Raw genomic sequence first — 23342 nt, 5'->3', positions numbered from 1 at the left:
GAAACAATTTGGTAAACATGATATTGCAATAACAACGCAAAATGTCGATTATAGTTGGATAAACTATAATCGACATCATTCATTGGCTTCTTGAGCGGTCTGTGAAAAAAAAAAAAAAGTAGGAAATACTTCCGATGTGTAAAATCAGCTAATTGATAAAAATAATTTTAATTAAACCAGAATTCTACGTGGGTTTATTGTATTTGTTTATTAATTTTAAGCACTTTTAACATGAATATAACTTATAACCTCTATAACTTATTAGAGTTGTAGTTGTAATAAGTTGTCGAACAATGAATAATGGGATTATTTGGATGATAGGATTACTACCTTATTATTTAATATAATAGTATTTGTAACTAACTGGGTGAATATCATGAGGGCTATTATAGCATTATAGCAGGTCCTAACCCTATCTTCTGAAATATTCCTCGAACCTCACAATGTAGTAATGGTACGTTTTTAATTGCATTTTAAATATTTCTCACTACAGTTATATAATATTTAGGACTGTAGTAAACAAAATATGATTTTTATTTCTATTTGGATATTTATTTATGTTCAATCATTTAAAAATTAAATATTGTGAACATTTTTAGTACATATTTTAGTACACCACTCCCTTTTTTCCGCTGTGAGTGAACAAGAAACGTTTGGCCACCTCTGGGTTTAAAGCATTAAAGCTGAGTGTCTTGAGTTTACAGCACACGTTATATTTTCTTCTTTCTCTCTCTCTCTCTCTCTCATCCCCCTCCCTTCCGCTGTTCTTCTTTTGTCATAAAATCCCTGAGAGGAACGTTCGATTCTGGGAAAGCCCAGAGGCAAGACCTCCGCTTCAATGGTCGAAACGAAAATGGGGCGTTATATTTCCTTCCGCAGTTGCTGTCGTTTGCTTCTTCGTATACTGGGTGCCATTTGAACGTGGACACCGCAACAACTGGGTTTTCCTGGTAAGCCGATTTTTGTTATAAAATAATGTTAACATTATTTTTATCCATTTCTTCTTAAGTTCTCCTTCCCGCACTTATGTAAATATAATTTTGTACATATTACTGAATTGACACTATCAGATCTGCGCATATTACGTATTAAATGCCAAACAGCAAGCACACTGGTATTTGACTCAATGACCTCGTTTATTCCCAGTAGTAGGAAGTGTCAAAAACTTTACTCTGATTGTTTTACTCAGCACACGTATACAAATACTTTTTTACTAAAAAATGTTCTTGTTGTAGTGGATTAAAAGAAAGAATTGGATTTCAATATTGAGTTTAACATAAAGTGAATTGGATAATTAGCAAGTCTGTAATATTGCTAGACATTGACAAGACTGAGTGCGCTGACCGCACATCTTTCATGATGCATACGTGACGCATATATTACTTTGACCCACATATGTCTCACTCGTGTAGGCAAACTGATTATAACATAACAGAATGTGATGAATGTAAAAATGACATGCATATTGCTCCACTACCAACAGTCTGCTTTAAAAATTGCTTTGTTGAGAAGTCAACAACACTAAATTATTACACTGAGTCAGTTATCTCTAGGGGTTGTGCGTAATAATTGCGTTATCACATCAGGCGATGTGTGTATGCCCACTGTTCAGTACGATTTAGCTTGTTTTTTTATGCAGTATTATGAAGAATAAGAGCAGGCAGATGGACGGCTCACTAAGTTCCATGTATGTTCTGTGTCTTCCCCCCCCTCCTCTTCCCCACATAGTTAATACTGTCCATTTAAAGTAACTTTTCGTTTCGGTTTAGTTCTTTATTTGTTGTACGATGGATGCACTGCATGATATCTCGTTAAGTGTATGAACAGTGTGGACTCAATTTACTATATCTCTGGTGAAGTGATATTCAATCTGAGAAACAAGCATTCACTGGTCTAATAAAAAAAGCAGTTTAATGAGCGTGCAATGAGGCTTCACTGTCTTGTTGCTTTTCATAAAAGTGGGGTAATCAAGCTAGAGTTTGCTGTTATGAGATTAGTGTCAGGAGGGGGGGGAAAATCGACATTTCATATCCATCCTGGTGAGGGTTTCCGGCATTCCATTTTGGCATTTTTTTTAATTTTTATTTTTATGTTACTCCCATTCACGAAAGGTTATTTTTGTAAACTATAGTACATTTTGTACCGTGGGTGGTCTAAGGATTTTTTTTTTTCTATTTTTACATATTTTTCTAGTAATGTCTGAGTATCTAAGGGCTCTGTGCTTGCAACCATTCTGAACTCTCCTATACTTAAAGGACCTTCTCTCGCTAACCACAAATTCTATACATAGTTTTGATGATGATGATGATAGTACATCCCATTTCTCTTCTTCATATGACAAACTAATTTGTCATATGAAGATCTTAAGACACTGAAGATCTTCCATAATCAGTGTCTTAAGCACTGGTCTCTTTATTCTCCGATAGGGATCATTACAATTCTGCAAAATTTCAATGTTAGCAAAACAATTTTGTCTTATTTCTCTTGAAAGATATATTTTTTCACCTTACCTCACATTCATAGACTCAAAAAAAAAAAAAAAAAAGAGAGAGAGAGGGAAAAAAAGCTTGGCCAAATCTTTTAGCGTCCATTTCTGCTTATGACACTTGAAATGCTGTTAGTACATTTAGAGCGATGCGTAAAAAACCTCCCTTTGAATACTATCCAGAAAATGACAGTCCGGTTTACGAAGAGTCAAGGATTATTCTGATCACTTGCTCATAGAACGCCTCTTTCTGCCTTATTTATAGATATAAATGCTTCTGTAGTAGGGAGTTGTCCACAATTTAGAAGTTGCTTCTTTACTGACATTTTTAAAAATAATTAGTGATATTGTTGTTACTACTGTTATGGAACTGCTGAAATTCTAGAGGGAAGTTACAGTTAACAGTATCAGCTAAGTAGTCGCATCTAAATTGCAGCTAAGCCTTCTCTGTATTTGGCTCACTTTCTTATGTAGATTTTTTTTTTATTATGCGATATCATTTATTTTTAACATGAAGTAGGTAAAACAGTCGAAGAATGTTGCAATCGACTACACCTCTATAGGTTTTTCGATGGGACTTTTCTTTGTAGACACATACAGATGTGTCTACAAAGAAAAGTCCCACTTGCAATTTCTACCCGCTTTGTTAGGCTCAGTTTCTCAGTAGACCTTTATCAGCGCAAGAAACAACTATATTCCAAATTAGAAGTCAGTTAAAGGATAAGACCTGTCGAGGTTTTTGTGAAAGAAGGACGTCAACCCCCCCCCCCTTCCTTTTATTCAATAGTTTTCAACAGGTCCTTGTAGGCCTGTTGAATAAAAGTGGCGAATTGGAATCGAATTTGGGCTTTAATACTTTTGTAATAGTCAGTGACTCCCTATAGTACTTGACTTAGAGTCACTGCCATGATTTCGGCTACATAATAAATTCAATAATTTACGTATAAATGTCGCTTAGGAACTGTTTCCTTCTCATTCTGAAGAGGGACAGAACAAGGCTCACCATATCTTTATACGGATATTAATTTCAAATAAAATTTTAACTTTTTTCTGGGATTGATATAAAAGAATCAGCTGTTGCGATTTTCCTTTACACTGTTATATCATAATTTGAAATCTGCTGTTTTAAGGATACTTGTGACATAAGACTGAATGATAAAGGCACGTAAACACAAGAAAGATATTTAATTAACCAAATATTTCGGTCTGGAAATAGTAGACCATCCTCAGTGGTATTACAAGAACAGTTATACAAAATACAAGCTAGAATATTAACAATAGATCGTTTAAAATAGAATATTTTGAAGTAGAGACATGATTAAAAAAATAAAAATTAATGAGTAATCTTGATTAGACTTTCCCAGATTTTTGATATAGATATACAGTCATTACGATTCAGGTTGGGACGATGGAGCAAGGCCTCCACGCTTTTCGTGAACAAACGTTCAAACCTATAACGGGATCTATGTAAGAGGCGAGTCCTGGACCAAAGGATGTTGTGGTCAGTTTCAATCCCGTGCTGAGCCAATCCAGACTTTTCAGGTTTGTTGTGAAGAATGGTTATTGTTAATATTCTAGCTTGTATTTTTTTATAACTGTTCTTGTAATGCTACTGAGGATGGTCTGCTATTTCCAGAACGAAATATTTGGTTAATTAAATATCTTTCTTGTGTTTACGTGCCTTTATCATTCATAATTTGAAATCATTCTTTCGAAAGTGTGGATAGTGATAAATAAAATAAACAAATAATCAGCCTCTCACTTTGTTAAATAATAATGGATTTTATGATGAGTCTTGATGACTTCTATGAGAGTTGACTGGAGGAGGCATTTGTAATAAGAATAATAATAATGTTAATAGTATTATTGCATGACACACGTACATATATAGTCCTGTATATAATAGAAATAATATTATCATTAACTGATATCATTACCTGACAAATCTTATATATATATATATATATATATATATATATATATATATATACATACCACAAAAAAAGGAAAGACTCCACATTGTAAAGAATTAAAAACATTTAGATTTTTTGGGGGAGTGGTTTGATATTGACTATTTTTGTTAGCTTATAATCTAGTCATTAAATGCATCGCATTGATTTCAATATATCTTCTTCTTCAACCTTCTGGTTCTGTCCACTCTGGACGAAGGTCTCCCCCCATGATTTTCCAGATCACTCGGTTTTCTGCCTCTCCCATCCATCTCACTCCTACAATTTATTCCAGTTCATCTCTCCACCTTCTTCTCGGTCTTCCTCTTTGTCTTGCTCCATTCATTGGTCTCCACTCTGTTGTTTTTCTAGTCCATCTCCCGTCACTGCATCTGCCAATATGGCCAGCCCATCTCCACTTAGCCTGTTTAATGTATTTTACAATATCCTTGACACCTGTTTGAGATCTTATCCAGATATTTGTCTTCCTATCTCTTAATGTTATTTTTAGCATACTTCTTTCCATGCGATGTTGTGTTGTTCTCAGCTTTTTGTTTAGGGCTTCTGTTAAAGTCCATGTTTCTCCTCCATATGTTAGGACAGGAAGTATGCACTGGTCGAAAGCGTTCCTTTTTTGACTCATAGGGATGTCACTTCTGAATATGTCTCTCATTTTCCCATAAGCCATCCATCCAAGGTGAATTCTTCGTTCGATCATCTCTTTTCTTTGGCACTCCTCAAAGGATAACATTGGCCCAAATATACATATGAAGTAACTTGTTCTATTTCATGGTTTTCAACTTTGATAGTTCTATGGTTTATGTATTTATTCATCATTATTTTTGTTTTTTCTCTATTTATTTTTAATCCAATTTCTCTGGAGGCTTCATTTAGCTGATTTAGCCTTTCTTCCAGATCTTCAAAATTATCTGCTATCAGGACAATATCATCTGCAAATTTCAGATGATATTGTCCTGATTTCGGATGCCTTTTTGTATTGGGAACTTTTCTTTTCACTGTTTTTATATAATTTAATTACAGAAGTTGCATAATTGTAAATATGTTTTAGTGTTTCAATATATGGTTTCTCAGTTCCCTGGGTTTCAAGTGCTTTTAGTGTTGCAGATGTTTTAACTGAATCAAATGCTTTTTCATAGTCTATATAGGCCAGACATAAGGGTTTATTGTATTCAATTGATTTTTCAACGGGCTGTCTTAATGTGTCAATATGGTCCAAAGTATTGTAATTCTTCCTAAATCCAGCTTGTTCACAGGATTGCATTTCCTCTAGTTTAGATTTTATTCTATTATTTATAATTTTTGTGAAAACTTTATATATGGTGGGGAGTAGGATTATAGGTCTGTAGTTTTTAATTTCTTCCTTATTGCCCTTTTTAAAAATTAATATTAGAAGTGAATTGTTCCAATTTTTCGGAATTTTTCTCTGTTTTAGGCATTTATTGAAGAGTTTACTCAACTGTTTGATGACAGAGTTTCCTTCCAGCTTTAAGAAGTCTACCATAATTCCATCTTCTCCTGGGGCCTTTCCATTCTTCATTTCCCGCAATGCCATTTCCACTTCACCTTGTAAGATCTCATAGGCATTATGTTCTTCCTCACTCGAGTTATCTATAGATGATTCTTGGATGTCTCGGTCTTATCTTCATAGAGTTCAGTATAAATTCCTGAATTCTTTTGATTATTGCATCTCTATTTTTTATCAGTTCACCATTTTTTCCTCTTACAGCAGCTATTTCCTTTGTTCCAACTGATAATGTTCGTCTTAGGACCTTCATATTACTATTGTTTTCTATTGTTTCTTTAATTTTCCTAGTATTATACGATCTAAGTTTATGTTTCATCCTTTTACGTATAGTTTTACAAATTTCTGCATATTCTATTTTATTGGTGTCATTCAAATCTCTTTTCATATCTCTTCTTTTCTTCATCAGATCTAAGGTTTCCTGCCTTAGTTTTTCCTCTCCTTGGTGCCTTTTTACACCTCCTATTTCTAGTGTACAATTCAAGATAGATTTTGTTAATGTTTCATTAGCATCATCGATGGTAGTAGCTGTGCTTAACTTTTTTAATTCATTTTTGGGTGATTCTCTATAACAGCTTTTATTGTGGTAGAGATTTCAATGTATAAATTACCTAAATCGTTAAAACACTCATCATTGTGTATCTTCTATAGGTTAAATAAAAATAAAATACATATAAAATTACATTTAGTCCCTGCTTCCTTCTCCTTTCTCTCACTGCACCCGCCTGCGTGAGGATTACAACGTTCGAGCCTTTTCTTGGATTGTTTCCTTCACGTGATTCAAAAGCAGAAAAAAAAAAAAAACGAGTTTTTTTTTTTATTATTTCCCATCTATAACCCTGTATAATAACTTGATTTTCAATATAAAATAGCGCTAGATATTCCTTGTTTCCTAACTTCATCTCTCTGCTATCAAAAGAGTTCGCGATTTTCACAAAAATAGGCCCAGTCTTCTTGCAGATGCCAGAAAAATGGCTCCTATGAATTTAAAATAGTTGTGATTATAAAAATAATAACAGTTTATTATTTAATATATTTAAAATCTTAATATTAGATAACAACCTAATGTCAGTAATATATTACAGTTTATTACATTATAATATTATATCAAGTTTCTCTGGGTTAGCTGAATCTCTTTCTATGAGGAATGACCTTCAGTCTGCGAACGTTCGACACACACCCAATGTAAGACGCAGTCAAATAGAAGGAAAGAAGGTGATTTGTTGAAAGGAGTGTAACTTCAGTTGTGTGCAACGTCTTGTTGTTATTTTGTAACCTTCTTCCTTGCTAGAAGGGCAAACCTAAAAACTTGTGCGGACTGTTTCTTAATATCAAGTAGAGTATACTGCTGTTAATTGCGAAATACATCTAACACAGAAACTAACTTGATTTTTACTCATAGTTCGGAAAATAACTTAAAATTCACAATTGGATGTCAGGTAAGTCTCATTGTGTGGCCACCAGTACAAAGCAAAATACGCACTATTTTTTTGTATACATATATTGCGAAAATTACCTTATGTCGTCTGTGCGTTACAGTGTTATTTTACAGGCGGCGTGCTTTGATTTTTATTTCAAAATTCATTTAATTTTCGGATAACCGTTTCATAAGCTATTCACAGTTTTATTTCATCATAAGCATTTTTGAAATAATTTTGGGAGTTTTAAAATTTTTTTTTTTTTTAAAAACAAAGTACGTGAATTTCTTTTTTCAAGTTTATTGTAACATGTTTTAAATGAATTGCTTGGTATATTCTCTCTTCTTAGTTTAGAGTTAATATAGTTAAAGGGCAGTTTTTGAACCAAACGAAAATATTACAAATGCATTATCATATTATTTCTAAGTTACAGCTTTGAAAACTTATAAATGCTGGTATGTTTTTTTTTTTTTTTTTTTTTTTTTTTTTTTTTTTTTAAACTTAGTTGATCATGTGTAATGAAGTAGCAGGAAATGGCAATTTCAGTGGGGAATGCAGGAAAAAAAAAAAAAAAAAAAAAGGCGTGGCCTATTTCCCTAATTGCTAGTGGATTAAATATTTGTGTTTATAGAATGTCATTAAATAAGTAGCCTCACAAAACCAATATTACGTTAATATATATTTATTAATAATAAATAAATACTTGGCAGAATATAATAAAATCAATCAATAAATAATAATAAATTCTAATGTATATTGTTCCTAAAATCCGTAAGCATTAAGAAATATTGTTCGGTGAATCCTCTGTTAGCTAAATCCATGTATATTTTTGATTTAATCAAAGCGTCTAATCCACAAGCTGTATCTAGACTCTTCTAGATATAGCTAGACTCTTCTGATGCTGTTGGTGTAGTATCTAGGATTGCTCTCTCACGATCGAAGAATCTAAACGTCTTTAGGTTTGGTTTTTATTTTTGTTTGCAATGAACTATTAATTAGCGTTATTTTATTTTATTAAATGATAGAATAGGAGTTATATGTTTGTGGAGCAAGAGTGATCAAGTAACTTATGGATCAGCCCAACTGTTTTTGACGGCGTATGATGATTCTATCAGAGAATGATATTTTAAATAATTCTCTGGTAGAAAATGTAGGTTACATAAATAAAATAAGGCAACTGACTGAAGCGACTAGTCAAACTGTGTTGAAGATAAACGTAAGTAAGACTAAAACATTGACGAATAAAATATCAAAATATTTAAATTAGAAGACTGGGAAGTGAAGAGAGAGAGAGAGAGAGAAGATTCTTTATATTTCTTGAGAACAAATTATAAAAAGTAAATAGGACAGGCAATATTGAATGGCTTTGGGAAACTGAACGATATTTCAATTAGAAGAGGAAATCTTTCGAAAAGTTTACCATATCTTTAATTACATATGGTAGTGAAATCTGGAATTTAAGTATGAATATATGCCGGCCTGGTTAGCAGAGTGGTTAGCTCTCCAACCACAAGGCTGCGGGTTCGAATCCCGTCGTAGGCATGAATGTTTGTGATTGTCTGTGAAAATGGTGGTGGTGGGCGGTAGTGTAGTTTTGGTCGTTGTAGTTCGTGGAGACAGAGTTGTAGAGCAGATGCCCTCCCTCTATGAGTCTCTGGACTCCTTGGAGGTGTCACGTAATAATAATAATAATATGTTCACAGATTGAAAATCGACTGAGAAGAATGGAAAGGAATATGCTTGGTGTGACTCTCTCGATTGGGCTGAACATGTTATATAACATGTTATAAATTATTATTATTATTATTATTATTGTCTGAGACCTCCGGGGAGTCAAGGACTCATCGAGGGTGGCTGTAAATTACCCAACCCAGCTATCATGCCTACCCTTGAATTCATTCACACTAGATGCACTCACTACCCGTAAGGGCAAATTATTCCACTCACTCTCTGCTCTCTGGGAGAAAAATCTTATCCCTTTCTTGACTGCAAATAAATTTAACTTCCATGGATGCCCCTGCGTTCTCTCCCCACCTTCCATATAACGAAAAATTTCATCAGTTGAAATGCTATAACACCCATTCAAAAGTTTATAGACCTCTATCATATCACTCCTCTTTCTCCTGTTAATCAGAGTCTGTAATTCACATACTCGCAATCTGTCGTCATAATCTTTGTAACTCTTCTTTGCGCCCTTTCCACAGCTTCTTTATCCCCTTGGAATCCGGGAGACCAAATCTTCACACAGTAACTCAAGTGTGGTCTTATCAAAGCCTTATAGAGAGGCAAAATTACTTCCTTATCCTTACATGTCAAGGTTCGCTTCAACATAATTATCCTCTGAGTTGTATTTGCAACTTTTGCTATGTGACCTTTGAACTTTAAAATCTTATCCACCAAAACACCAATATCCCTTGCCTCTTCAGTTTCTTGTAGCATAACCTCGCTAATATAATATGCCGCTGGAACTCTAATCACGCCAAAGTGTATAACTTTACACCTTCTAACATTAAAGTGACAGCCATTTTCGTTTGCCAAGATTTCCAGTCTATTCAAATCATTTTGTAATTGCTGAATATCAGTAGCATCCCTCATTGCCCTGCCTATCTTCGCATCATCAGCAAACAATTGCAAATCTGATTATAGACCCTGCTTGATGTCATTAACATATAGATTGGACAATAATGGCCCAAGGACTGAACCCTGAGGTACACCATTGGTTACCTTAAATCTGGCAGATTCACACCCACTGTATCCACTTTTTGATATCTGTCTGTCAACCATCCCCTGATCCAAGTCAATAGATTATGTTCCAATCCCATATCATCCAGTTTACACAACGGCCTATAGTGTGATATCCTATCAAATGCCTTAGAAAAATCCAACATTATCATAGTGTATCCATTCCCTTTATCCAACTCGGCCGTAACATTGTTATAAAACATGAGCAAATTGCTAAAACATGACCTTCCTTTAGTAAACCCATGCTGTTCCCTGCAGAGTATAGAATGCTTGTCTACCCATTTCTGTATGCGAGTTCTTACCAACTTCTCTAAAATCTTCACTACCACACCAAAGATATTAATAGGTCGGTAGTTAGACACATCAGTTTTTGCACCACCCCTATGCAATAGAACTATCATTTCTGAGCTGAGACTCAAGTTATACAAATGTGTGAAAGGCCTAGCCAATTCAGCTGAACATTCCTTTTACAAACGGGCAGATATTCCATCTGTCCCTATTGACAAATTCTTATCCAGGTTATGCAAGAGCTCTTCAACTCATTTTCATGAACCTCTAACTCTTCATCCAAAGAAGCAGTAGCATCATGCTACATACACCTGGTTGATATATCTTAGCAAAGTGAGCACTCATTAACTGAACAATCTCGTTAGCTTCCAACACTCGTGTACCATCAGCATTCAATAAAGTTATTCTTCCACATTCATTCTTTCTTTTGCTTGCGACATAACGATAAAATTCTTTTGGATTGCCTTTAGCTTGCATGGCCAATTTCTTTTCATATTCCATTTTAGCTTTTCTCACAATACTCGTTACTTTTCTGGCCTGAGCTTTATATATTTCATAACTCCTCTCACTTTTATTCTCACAATATTCTTTCCACATCATCTTCTTCTTGTGGATCTCTAGCTTAATAAGGCTGCACATCCATTTCACTCCCAACCTATTTATTCTTCGAACACTAGGGATACATTCAGATACCGCCTCATTCAAGCACTTTTTCAAAGATTCCCATGCATTGCTGACATTTTTTCCATTCAGTAACTGATACCATGGGATCAAAAATAGTATTCTTCTAAGTTGATTATAATTTCCAGCTTTGTAATTCAGCATGTGGCTTGATTTAATCGGAGCTTTAATACAAGTAGATACTTCCCAAGAAAGAGCAGCATGATGCCGTTCTTTCTTTCTTGGGAAGTCACCAATCACTGTCACCAATGGTGGTAAAATAGCCATATTCTTGATAGAGATCCCTTCTGATGCTATGAGCAAATCCAATACTCTTCGACCTCGAGTTCCTTCTTTCACATGCTGCTTGAGAAACTTATCTCGCAACAATTCAATAAAGTCCTGTTCTTTCTGAACATGAGATTTCTCTTCTACCCAATCAATGTTTGGAAAATTAAAGTCACCTGTCATGATCATTCGCTTGGTACCCATAAGTCTAAATTGGCGATGCATTTCTTCATCCCCTACAACTGAGCTGCCAGGTCTGTAACAACACCCAACCATATATTTCATTCTGTTAATCTCCACTTCACACCAAATAGACTCAAACTCATCGCTACATGAGACATTGTTGCCATCATTGTTTTCTTGTATTTCTATCCTAACTGGACTAAGTCATCTGATATCATTAGTAGCAATCCTCCTTCTCTCCTATCTCTTCTGTCATTCTTAAAAATAGTATATCCGTTACACTCGATCCCACTTACTATATCTGATTCTGATAGTCAGGTTTCACTAATGTCAGCAATCTTAGGCCACATCGTATTCAATAAAGCAACAAATTCAACCCCTTTTTTTCTAATGCTCCTGGCATTTGTGTATAGACATAATAAATTACGACCTAGCCTATTCTTATAATTAGATAGGCAATGTATTTGGTCTTGTTCTAGAATTTTCTCTTTTTCTTCCCCAGACATTCTTAAAAGGTACGAACCCAAAGCATATTTTTCAACTCCTTCGCCACATACATAACCATTTTCAAAGGCATTTATATCTTTATCATGTTTGTATACCATAGCTGAACTTTCACACACATTTTCCCCATTCCTCCCTTGATGATCTAGTTTCCCTGACTCTCTGCATTAAGTCTCATACCAAGAAGCAATTTCTCCAGGCTTCTGATGCCAAATGAATTCAAGTGCAGGCCATCATTCTTATACAAATCTTTTCTGCCATCAAACACGCCCCACACGTCTAAAAACTCACACATAGCCTGCGCGTGAAATCATTTGCTATCATCGCCCTCCTTAACTCAGTACTATCATATCTAGGTAGTAATCCTACAATTTTTACTCTTTCACATTTCTTTCTCGCTTCTTCCAACAGACCTTTCATATCTTCTCTCATACTATGTTTGTCACCACTTAAATTATTTTAGATTTAGATTTTAGATTAAATTAAATTAAATTATTTTTAGATTATCAGACGTGTAGGTAGAAAGCAGAGGAATACGAGTATTTACTATGTATTTTGATGCTTTTATGCTCTAAATTATATTAATATTAAATTTAAATGTTAGTTACAGATGTAGTTATAAAAAGAAATTTTACTTAAAATTTCATAAGTTAATAATTATCATGCATTTAGATGTTCTGTAAATGAGTTACTAGACTGAGATTGATATTATAAGCTTCTAACCTCATTCTCTTAATGTCTCCACGACTTTCAGTATGTTTTTTAATGGGTGTTTTAGAAAAACGTAGTCGTATAAATGATAACGGATAGTGCATGCACGAACATATACACCAATACTTGTATCCTTGAAATCATTGCAAATTCTAGAGCAGCAGTTCGTTCGTGCTTATCAAATGTCCCATTTAAGATGTGATGACATAATCAGTAAAATTAGACCCAACAATCTTTTACTTCAGATACGGATGAACATATTCCGTTTTCTTCATATTTCCATGTCATATGCTGCGTCAGCTGACCTTAAAAGTATATGCATCATGAGAAGTATTTGTTAGACTATAAATTTTACAAATCGATGTGAAAATACATAAGAAATACGGAAATAAATACCAAAATTTGGTGAAATACGCGTTGATTCATGTGCATTTCGCACAGGAAATGCAATGTTATAATACCTGTAGCCTGAAACAAAAATTTTAAATTTTTATATAGATTATTCCTTTTAGCAGTTTGGTTCAGAGCCAAATTAATGAATTGTTTTCCATCGGTTGACAACTATAATATGCCATAATTAAGAAAAAACTTCCTACCAATAGTAGCTGATATGAGAACTTCACTTTTCTCTCCAGGATGATTTGGGGTTGTTATATATTTCTTAACTTATATTATTGCTTTTTGCTCAGAGATTACTATTAGAAACTCTACTAACCATATCACATCGCAATACAGCATTAAATAAGCGCAGGACATTTTTGATATCTACAACATCAGTAGATATATCATCTTGATAATCGTACCACCTTTATATCATAGAGAAACATTAAATGTGGCGCGTTTGTTCAAAAGGAAGTCAACATCTTGTGGCATTGTTTTAGGACCGAACAAATGGGAGAGAAAGGAGGTACAAATTAGTCCTTTAATTGATAGAATCAATTGATATTAATTCTATCTAATACATATTTTTCGTAATTTATTTTCATTATGAGAGGTATTAGCAAAGAATAACTATCACTTTAAAGTCTGTTTCCAGAATGAAGGAGTAATTCAAGAGTAATAGGTTAGAATTACCTAGTCATTTCTAACCCGAAGACTGCTGAATAAATACAGTACTGTATATGGAAAACACTAGTAACGACGAATTATTAGTATGCATAAAACGATGCATAGTTTTAACGAATTTGGTAACAATTCAACAAATGTTTCAAAAACGAAAGACAGTGCTACACTGAAGTACACTGAATCGTAATTTCATCAAAAATAATTTTATTTATTATTTACACTTACATACTTAGAAGTTCGTGATACAATGTAATATATGCAAAGTACCAACCTTTTTCACCTATTTTGATGTTTTATACTGACAGTTTGCCAGAATAATTTTCTCCTTTACTGTATCACCCAGAATTAAATCACATATCAACCTGAGCATGTTAGATATTTTTGTGTTCCCATGACTTGTGCTCATTTTACAAATCATATGCAACACTTTTATATTGACAATACAAACTATCTATATCTGGACTACATATTAAACTATATATATATATATTTTATCTCATATTTAGTTGAGTTAAAGAGCCTTTCGCTTTGTAAACATTCGTATTGTGTGTATGTTGGAGACGTTTTACCTGGTTCTTAGGGGGGGGGGGGAGGACGGAAGGAACAGGAAAGGAAAATAAGATGAATTTTTTGAGAATAGGTTAGAAAGAGTTAAATCAGAAATAAAATATCAAAGAACGGGAATATGAATAAATAAATCAGGCGATACCCTAAATTCAGTGGCCCATAAACAGAACGGTCGGAGCAACTAAGGCTGTGAGACCAATTCTGTTGTCTGTTAATGTCTGTGTAAGAACTATATAATAGTTAACCTTCTAAAGAGTTAGAATTATAACGCAGTGACGTAGCTAGAGGGGGGGGGGGCGGTCCGCCCGGGCGACACTTTGAACCTTTTTGAACTTTTACAGTTAATTCTAAAATACAGTCTCGAGAACTCAGTTCCAAATATTGTAATATTGCTGCGAATTTTCCTCACGATTGCTGTAAGTGTTGCTAGTTGTGAGAGGAGTTTTTCTAAATCAGATTGATTAAGAATTACCTACATTAATATGAAATAGACTTCGCCAATGTCATCGATGATTTTGCTAACAGAAAAGCAAGAAAAATAACATTTTAGAATGTTGAAATTAAAGTTTTATTTCAAAAATAAACATAGCGTTTTAATTTATTTCCCTATACGTCGTTTTGACTTTTTGTAGTATTTTTGGTGTGTATTGAGAGGGGGGAGGCAAACTGAGGGATCACCCCGGGCCGCAAAAGCTCTAGCTACACCACTGTTATAACGTCTTATCATTTAAGGTCAAACTAAAAGTAGCGTTTGCTGACGTCTCCTTTATGTATGTATCTTCCTAAAGCATTGTGTGCACTTCGGCTGGGGTGGGAGTGCGCTATTTTTGTCAACATTGTGTGTGTGTGTGTGTGTGTGTGTGTGTGTGTGTGTGTGTGTGTGTGTGTGTGTGTGTGTGTGTGTGTGTGTGTGTGTGTGTGTGTGTGTGTGTGTGCTCCAGAGCCACTCGGCCATTGAGACTGGCATTTCCCAACTTCAAGGTCGTTACGCCTCACTGCTTTTCTTTCTCCTTTCTTCATTTGAAATGAAAAAGGAGTGTCTGCCTGCTTGCTAAAGCAATCAAATAATTTATAATCTTATAAAGTATATGACAGGACTCAATTTCACTGACGTTTAAGTATTAACTATTAAGCTGCATTGCTTGTAGCGCCGCTATTTTTCAAGGCTGTCCTGTATTTTCCTCAGTCTTCCTCTGCTTCTCTTTCCTTTCTATCCAGATTTTTATTTTCTTTTGTCCATCTTTGTTCATTTGACAAACCTTGTAGTGCTCACGTATTAGAATCGTCAAGCCCCACTACGTCTAATAGCCCGAACTCTGATCTAGCTATATCCCGATGGGGCAAGGACAACCTCGTCGACTTCAATGCCACCAAACTCAGTCCTGTCTGATCTCTTGCAAGAAAGAGCTCGTACCCCCACTTATCTTCAATAATACTTTGATATCCAAACACGATCAGATTTCTCTTCTTGGACTTACTTGCCCCTCCAGTCTTTCCTGGCATAACATTTCAACTATATCTTCTACAGCCGCCAAACAACTTGGTGTACTTTTTCGCACGAGATACTACTTCATACCTTCACAGCTGCTAACTCTATACCAATCCCGAATCCAACCAACCATGGAATATTGCTCTCATATTTGGAGTGATGCACCAAAATCCTGTTTAAGACTGCTCGATTCTATCCAGAAGAGGGGAATTCGGCTAATGAATGATCCCTCTCTCACATATCTGCTTCAATCTCTCTCTTTCACAGACGTTCAGTTTCTGCCTTGCGCCTCTTCCACAGATACTTTCATGGTTAGTGCTCTGCTGAATTGGCCACTTATTCTTCCACTCTCCTTCAAAATTATTAGAACAAGAGTTTAGAATATATATATATGGTATATAAAGTCCGTTATCCTGAATTTTACTACAAGATTTTTTCACTCTTTCCGTTTTTTTTTTTTTAAATCTAATTATTTACTAGTTATATTTTCAGTTTTTCTAATGTAGGAGTTCCTGATTTCGTTTAATATTTTTACACACTTTCAATTTTTTGTAATGCTTTCATTTCAATGGTTTTATTCATTCATTTGTCTAATCTTTGTAGTTTCTGCTGCATATGTTAGTATTACTGTGACAATTGCTTTGCAAATTCTTATGTTTGTTTCTTTAATTATGTTCTTGCCAGCCAGTGGTAACGTATGCGGTCTCCAAACAATACGCTGCAGGTTTGAATGCCGCCATGCCCATGGCGGCATTCAAACCTGCAAAAGTAATTATCTTACTAATTCCGTGTGAAAAGAATGACGACTCCTTAAGGGCTCACTTTAGTGAGTATGGGAGCGGCGAACTCGGGGTATCTGATGCTGGACCGTGCCTTACTTCACGTAATATACATCCGTATTTTATCTGCAGGCCAGTCGCTACTCTTCTTTCTTTCTGGTTACTCCTCTTGCTTCCCCCAATGCTATTAGAGTAGTCGAGGGCTTAGGGTGAATCTTTCCTATTAATACTATTTTCTTTCATCTCACACAGTGGGAGTCTGCTCTCCCTCCCAGAAGGCAGGTTTGGAGGCATTAAGGTGGCAGCCTCACCACCTAACTCACCCAGCGAAAGGTTGATAGCCTATCCACGGGAAATTTACAATTACTCGCAAAGCTCTGAAGAAGAAAAATAGGATGGATTTAATCGGAATTGACCCGGCTAATGGACAGGGACTTCTCTTTGAAAAAATTAAAAATAGCTACTTGGAATGCCCGTGGAATCACACACAAAATTGACAAGCTAAACAGAGAACTAAAAATTAGAAACACTGATATAACAGCAATAACTGAAACGGAAAAAAGAAGGGATCTCAAATTCTGGAAGATTATGTCATGATCTTCTCTGGAGTTCCAGAAGACAAATGGGCTTCATCTGGGGTTGCAATTTGGATGAATAAAAACTGGAAAAATAATTTTAGATTATACTTGGTATCAGAGAGAATAATCAAAGTTAGAATGAAAATTATGAATCAAACATCCAATATTTTCGGAATTTATGCACAGTAGATGGAAAAGAGGATACTGGAGAATTTTACGGAAAACTTCAGGAATATATTGATGAAACGAATAAAAATGAAGCAACAATCTTGATGGGAGATTTCAACGCTACAGTGAGACGTAACCAAATAACAAAATAACCTGGCACCAACAGTGGATACTGCTCTAATGATTAGCATATTTACTCCATTGGATCAGAGGGAGAATCAGTAATCAATAACAATGGAATTTTATTAAGAGACTTCTGCATATTTAACAATCTAAAACAGCAATACTTTCTTCAGGCATAAAAATATACATAAGTACACATGGAAAGCAAGAGGAACTAAATCAATAATAGATCACATTATTATTAACAATAAACTAAATAATAATATCAAGGATACAAAGGTTTTTAGAGGGAGCGAAATTGATAGCGATCACATGTTAGTTGAAAGCAGATTTGAATTCATAAAAAGAACCACATACTTCAAAAGAAAAAAAGATAAAGAATCAACATCTAGTAGACAGTTTAAAATTCACCTCCTAGAAGAGGAGAATGTTAGAAACTTATATAAAAGCAGAATAAGAGATAAAATAAAACCAACCACAAACAATATTGAAACTGACTGCAATAATATAAAGGAAACCATACTAAAAGCAGCAGAAGAAAGTTTAGGTTACAAATCAAAGAAAAACAAAAAATGGCTAAGAGCTTGAAATGATGACTTAAAGAAATTAATCGAAAGGAAAAAACAGGCGTTTAAAATATATTTGCAGAGTAAAAACATTGCTGACTACATACAATATAAGAAACTAGGCTGAAGTCAGAAAGCTTTCCAGAAGTATATATGCAGAGAAGATTGGAGTAAATATGTTAAATTATTAGAGCAGTATCCACTGTTGGTGCCTGGTTATTTTGCTCCCTAGGCAAAGTTTACAAGTGCGCCCCTTATTTCATAAACTAAAATGTTTCTGATTGACATTAAACAAAATAAAATTGTCTTTCAGGTTAAATTAATATGTAAATTAATACGGCTATTTTTATTTTCTTTTTTAATTAATTTGAAAATTCTCTGTTATAATTCATTTACAACAAAAAAAAAAGTATTTTAAAATGTTAACGTTTTAAAATATTTATCTTAACTTAAAAAAAGTATTTTAAAATGTTAACGTTTTAAAATATTTATCTTAACTGAATTTTAAATAAATTTTGTTCCTTACCCAAATCATTTAGGTAAGGAACAAAAAAGAACCAAGAGTTAAATAGTAAAATAGTGTGATGTGTGACTGTGTAAGGGAATAAAGAAAAAGAATCGATACCTAAATCATATATCACTATTTAATTTTTATAGTTTAGTATGAATAAAGCATAGCTTGAAGTTTTGCGCCCCTTCATGGCTTTCGCCCTAGACGGTTGCCTAGTTTGCCTAAATGGTAGCGCCGGCCCTGAGTATATCACTGGACTACAAAGAACAGGTTTTAAAATTTTCAGGCAACTACAAACAGCAGAAAATGACCAATTAAGAAATAAATCTAATTTCCAAAGAGTATTGGGTAGAACACTATAAAATATTGTAGAATGAAAAGCAAGAAATAGAAAACAGTGATAAAACTCACAAAACTGCAAATATCAATACGTGTACAGGAAAGTACAGAAGAAATAGGAATGGAACAATTAGAAAAATAATTTAAAAAATATGCAGACAATAGCTTAAAACCTACTTAAACTCTTCAATAATATTTCGAAATACCAAAAGATCCCAAAAGAATGTGAAACTGGAGTAGTAATAAATATTCACAAAAAAAGGTCCCAAGGACAAATGTGGAAATTACAGAGGCATTACTCTCTTAATAACAATATCTAAACTACATGCAAATATCTTAAGAAACAGACTAATTAAATATACAGAGAATTATTTAGAAGAAGAAGAACAGTGTGGTTTTAGAAGAGAGAGAGGATGCACAGATGCCTCTTTCACAATGCAACAGATCACAGAAAAAAGAAAATAATTTAATCTGCCCACTTTTTTCTATTTATTGAATACGAAAAGGAATATGATAACTTAAACAGAAATCTACTCTGGAAAATACTACAAGACGATAAAATACCTCAATTAATTAAAGCAATAAAAAGTCTATACAGAGAAACAAAATTTGCATCAAATTTGCAGATGGAACATTATCAGAACCTATAACTATAAATAAAGTAAGACAAGGTCGTGGCTTATCCCCAATTCTATTCAACATTTATATAAACAGAATCCTAAAAGAATGGAAAACAACTGTCAAAAATGGAATTAAACTAACAAATAATATACAGCTAAATATAATATTTTATGCAGATGATCAAGTACTAATTTCAAATTCAGAAGTAAATTCCAAATGGCAACTAAATATCTAAATGAAATAGCAAAAAATTTTAAATGAAAATCTCTGAAACAAAAACAAAAGCTATGGCAATGTGTGGAAACACGATTCAAAAAGTCAAAATTATTATTATTATTATTATTCGTGACACCTTCAAGGAGTCCGTAGACCCATCGCGGGAGGACACCCACTGTACAACTCTCGGTCTTCACCACCACTACACAAAACCTCTGCTACCAATCATCTACATAAACGCTATCCACCTCCACAACTAGTATTTTTTTGTCTGTAAATTGCGTGTGTTCTGAAGAGCCGATTTATCTGAATGCGGGATCAAAAACTCGAGTTTCAGGGAGAAAAAACCCTGCTACCTCCGTATGAGATCGGCTAACTCACCTTCGATTGAAAAAAAGTCCATATAAAGATTCCTCCCGTTTAAAGCACCTGATATAACCACAAGAAAAAACATACTAGTTAGCAGAGTTATGAAGGTAACTTATATTCTTATATCCTCGTATGTTCTTTTTTGTGGTTATATCACTTGTATTAATATTCACTTTTGTTTATCAGAAAATTCTGATAAACTTTCCAGGTCTCCCTTCGTATCTATTCTAATCAGTGTATAGATTTTGAAATTAATCTTTCTATATATCCAATCCAATATTTGTTAGTTTTTTTTTTTTTTTTTACTTTCATTTAAAATTACTAAAAGTCATTAATGCATTTTATCGATCGGTGCGGCACTATAATGTTTATTGAAACCTGGAGTAACATGAAATCGATGTTTATCCTTCAGATGCTAAACATATCTAACCCCTGCCATTCTAAGAGAAACTGCTATTACAATAAAATAAGGTGAACGAAATTATAAATATCATACCTATTTCAATCGCAGAATCAGTAAGCCATTGTCAAGATGTTGCAGACTTTTAGAGAACAATGTCGGAAAAAAACTTTTTCTTCGAAGGGTTTCCTTGTTAAAATGTTTGATTTTTTTTAAAGTGAATTTATGATACAGGATTTCCATTTTGTATCTAAGAATTCACCATCCCGACACCAATACTTATATTATTTGTCCTGCGAGACGGTATGTCCTCGAACTTTTCTGGTTAAAGTTGAAGGAATTCTATTAATAGTAATAAATATTCACTCGTCTACAGGTTGCACAATATGCACACGAGAAGAAATTACTATCGAAATCGTGAGTGTTCTAAAGCCAAGGCCAAAAACACTGATATGATACTATTTCGCGTTTTTTTTTTTTTTTTTTTTTTTTGTGTCATCAACTGTGTTTAATCCATAAGTTAAAAAATGCTGAGGTCGTCAATCGAATGAACCTCAGACCATTGAAAAAAAAAAAAAAAAACCTTTCTATTTAAAACCCAACAATTTAAATTGTTAGGTTTTAAAGCCAACTTTTAAATTGTTTCTATTCTCAATGGTTTTCTCCCTGATCTTGATTCACATTATCATCAACTGTGTTTAATCCATAAGTCAGAAAATGCTGAGGTCGTCAATCGAATGAAAAACGAATCTCAGACCATTGATAAAAAAAAAAAAAACCTTTCTATTTAAAACCTAACAATTTAAAAAACTTTTAAATTGTTTCTATTCTCAATGGTTTTCTCCCTGATCTTGATTCACATTATAACTATTTTTCTGTTATTAAGTGTATCAATAATCGGCTGAATCGAGAGCCGAGACGCTTTGCTATCAAAATGTTACCGCACCAGTCAAATTTCATTGTTGTATGATTTTATGCTTAACACCACTACAACTACTTTGCGTACTGGAGGCCTGAAATGTCATGAAAAGACCGTGTTTGGTCTCTGGAATAGTTTATCTAATTATTCGTTCAATAGCAGACTAAAATGGTATACGTTTTTGACCTTTGGAATACAAAAAAAAAATGCACGTACAATGATCCATATTTTGCTGAATGAGATAACTGTTTTGACTCTTCAATAGGAAATGTGTTTTGATTTTGATCGTAATTCAGTTCACAGTAAGTCATTACAGTGAATCGTAACGTTTAGCCACAGGCTTCGAGTCAGTATATAGCCCTCGAAAAAACACTTGGATCTCGCAACATTCACAAGCATATACAAGGAAAAATGGCTGGAAGTACTTTGAAACAAAGGTAAACAAGTTTATATTTAGAAGCAAATGGACTGCATAAATGCTTCACCTATTCGATGATTTAGAAAAAAAAAAAATGACATCACTCATATAATATATAAAACTGAAGAACAGACTATAGTTAGAAGGGTCGCTTCGTCCTTTGAACCAGAAAGCGGTGGTTTATTGCTATTGGTGCTCTCTTGTGTAAAACTGAAATATTTCGTTCAGTAGTTCATACAAAATAGAAAATTTTCGCTATACTGACTGGCGTGAATATAAGCAAAACATTAGATCATTTGGTTATGTTTGCCTTTAAGAACATGAATGTAGTTTTATTTACATCTTCATGATGTGAAATTTGGAAATATGAAATTTTATTGTTTATGTAAGTAATAATTACGAATTATATGGAACAGGCAATTAGTGAAAATTCATTTTTGCATACTTTAGTGATAGTGATACTGTGTTTTAGCTAATGATTGATTTTATTATACTATAATATTTGTTATCTTTAAATGTATTGTTACATTTTAAGACAACAGAAATATAGTAAGGTAAAGATTTCACTTTTTTTTTTTTTTTTTTGTCACTTACGCCAACCGAGCGATGTCATGGTCCTTCTATGGCCATTTTTTTGCTCCCAACACTTTTTATTATTATTTGACACCTCCAGGGAGTCCAAAGACTCATCGAGGGAGAGTGTGCCAACAACATCGAACGATTGTTCCCCTTCCAGCTACTAACAGCGCTCAAACTTACTTAACTGAGCCATTAGTGGCAGAGGCTCTATCAATCGACCAACCTTTGTCGGCCTTGGTTTACTAATCTCTTATATTTCATATTTCTTTCTAAGTGACATTATATTATATTGCCTGTTTACACTTTCTTGAATATTAATAATGTCACGTTCTTTCCTGATATCTTCGTTTGTAAGTTCTGCCATTAGAAGGGTTGTCACCCATAACTCTCATTTCCTTATAACTCACACACACACACACGCACGCACACGCACGCACACACACGCACACACACGCACGCGCGCGCACACACACACACACACACACACACACACACACACACACACACACACACGAGCGAGGGACTGCAAGAGCCTATACGAATCAGTGCAGTGTGTGAGGAGTGGTCAAGAGAATGATCTGTTGATATTCTTCTTGAAGAGTTAGAGGTTGTATTCTTTGGGGAATACGTGACGGGAAGACCATTGCACAGAACTTGGGGGGGGGGGGGCTAGATTGAATCAATGGGAGTATGGTGCACGAAAACTTTAGAGAAGTTTTGGTGTGCAGCATATGAAACATGTGAGAGTAGTATTCAACAATAGGGGAGACTTGGAATTTGTAAGAAGTAACGTCTTGAGCGAAAAAGGTGCCAAGTTATTTATTTATTTTAAAGCTGAAGATACTATAGAAATGATATGTTTGT

At 34.2% G+C, this 23342-nt stretch overlaps 1 protein-coding gene across 1 annotated transcript in view; it reads left to right on the top strand.

Moving 5' to 3' along the window:
- Positions 1-851: 851 nt before the first annotated feature.
- LOC150099788 (lipid storage droplets surface-binding protein 2-like) overlaps positions 852-23342 on the top strand; it is a 119454-nt gene continuing 96963 nt past the window's right edge. The window contains exon 1 of the mRNA XM_090403579.1: positions 852-950. The gene's annotated coding sequence lies outside the window, so the exon portion shown is untranslated. The remainder of the gene's footprint in view (positions 951-23342) is intronic.

The sequence above is a fragment of the Typopeltis vanoorti genome, chromosome 14 (assembly GCF_054136105.1).
Source record: "Typopeltis vanoorti isolate ZY-2024b chromosome 14, IOZ_Tvanoo_1.0, whole genome shotgun sequence".
Classification (NCBI taxonomy): Eukaryota; Metazoa; Arthropoda; class Arachnida; order Uropygi; family Thelyphonidae; genus Typopeltis; species Typopeltis vanoorti.
Note: the sequence above shows the minus strand (reverse complement) of the source record. Positions and strands in the feature narration are given on the sequence as shown.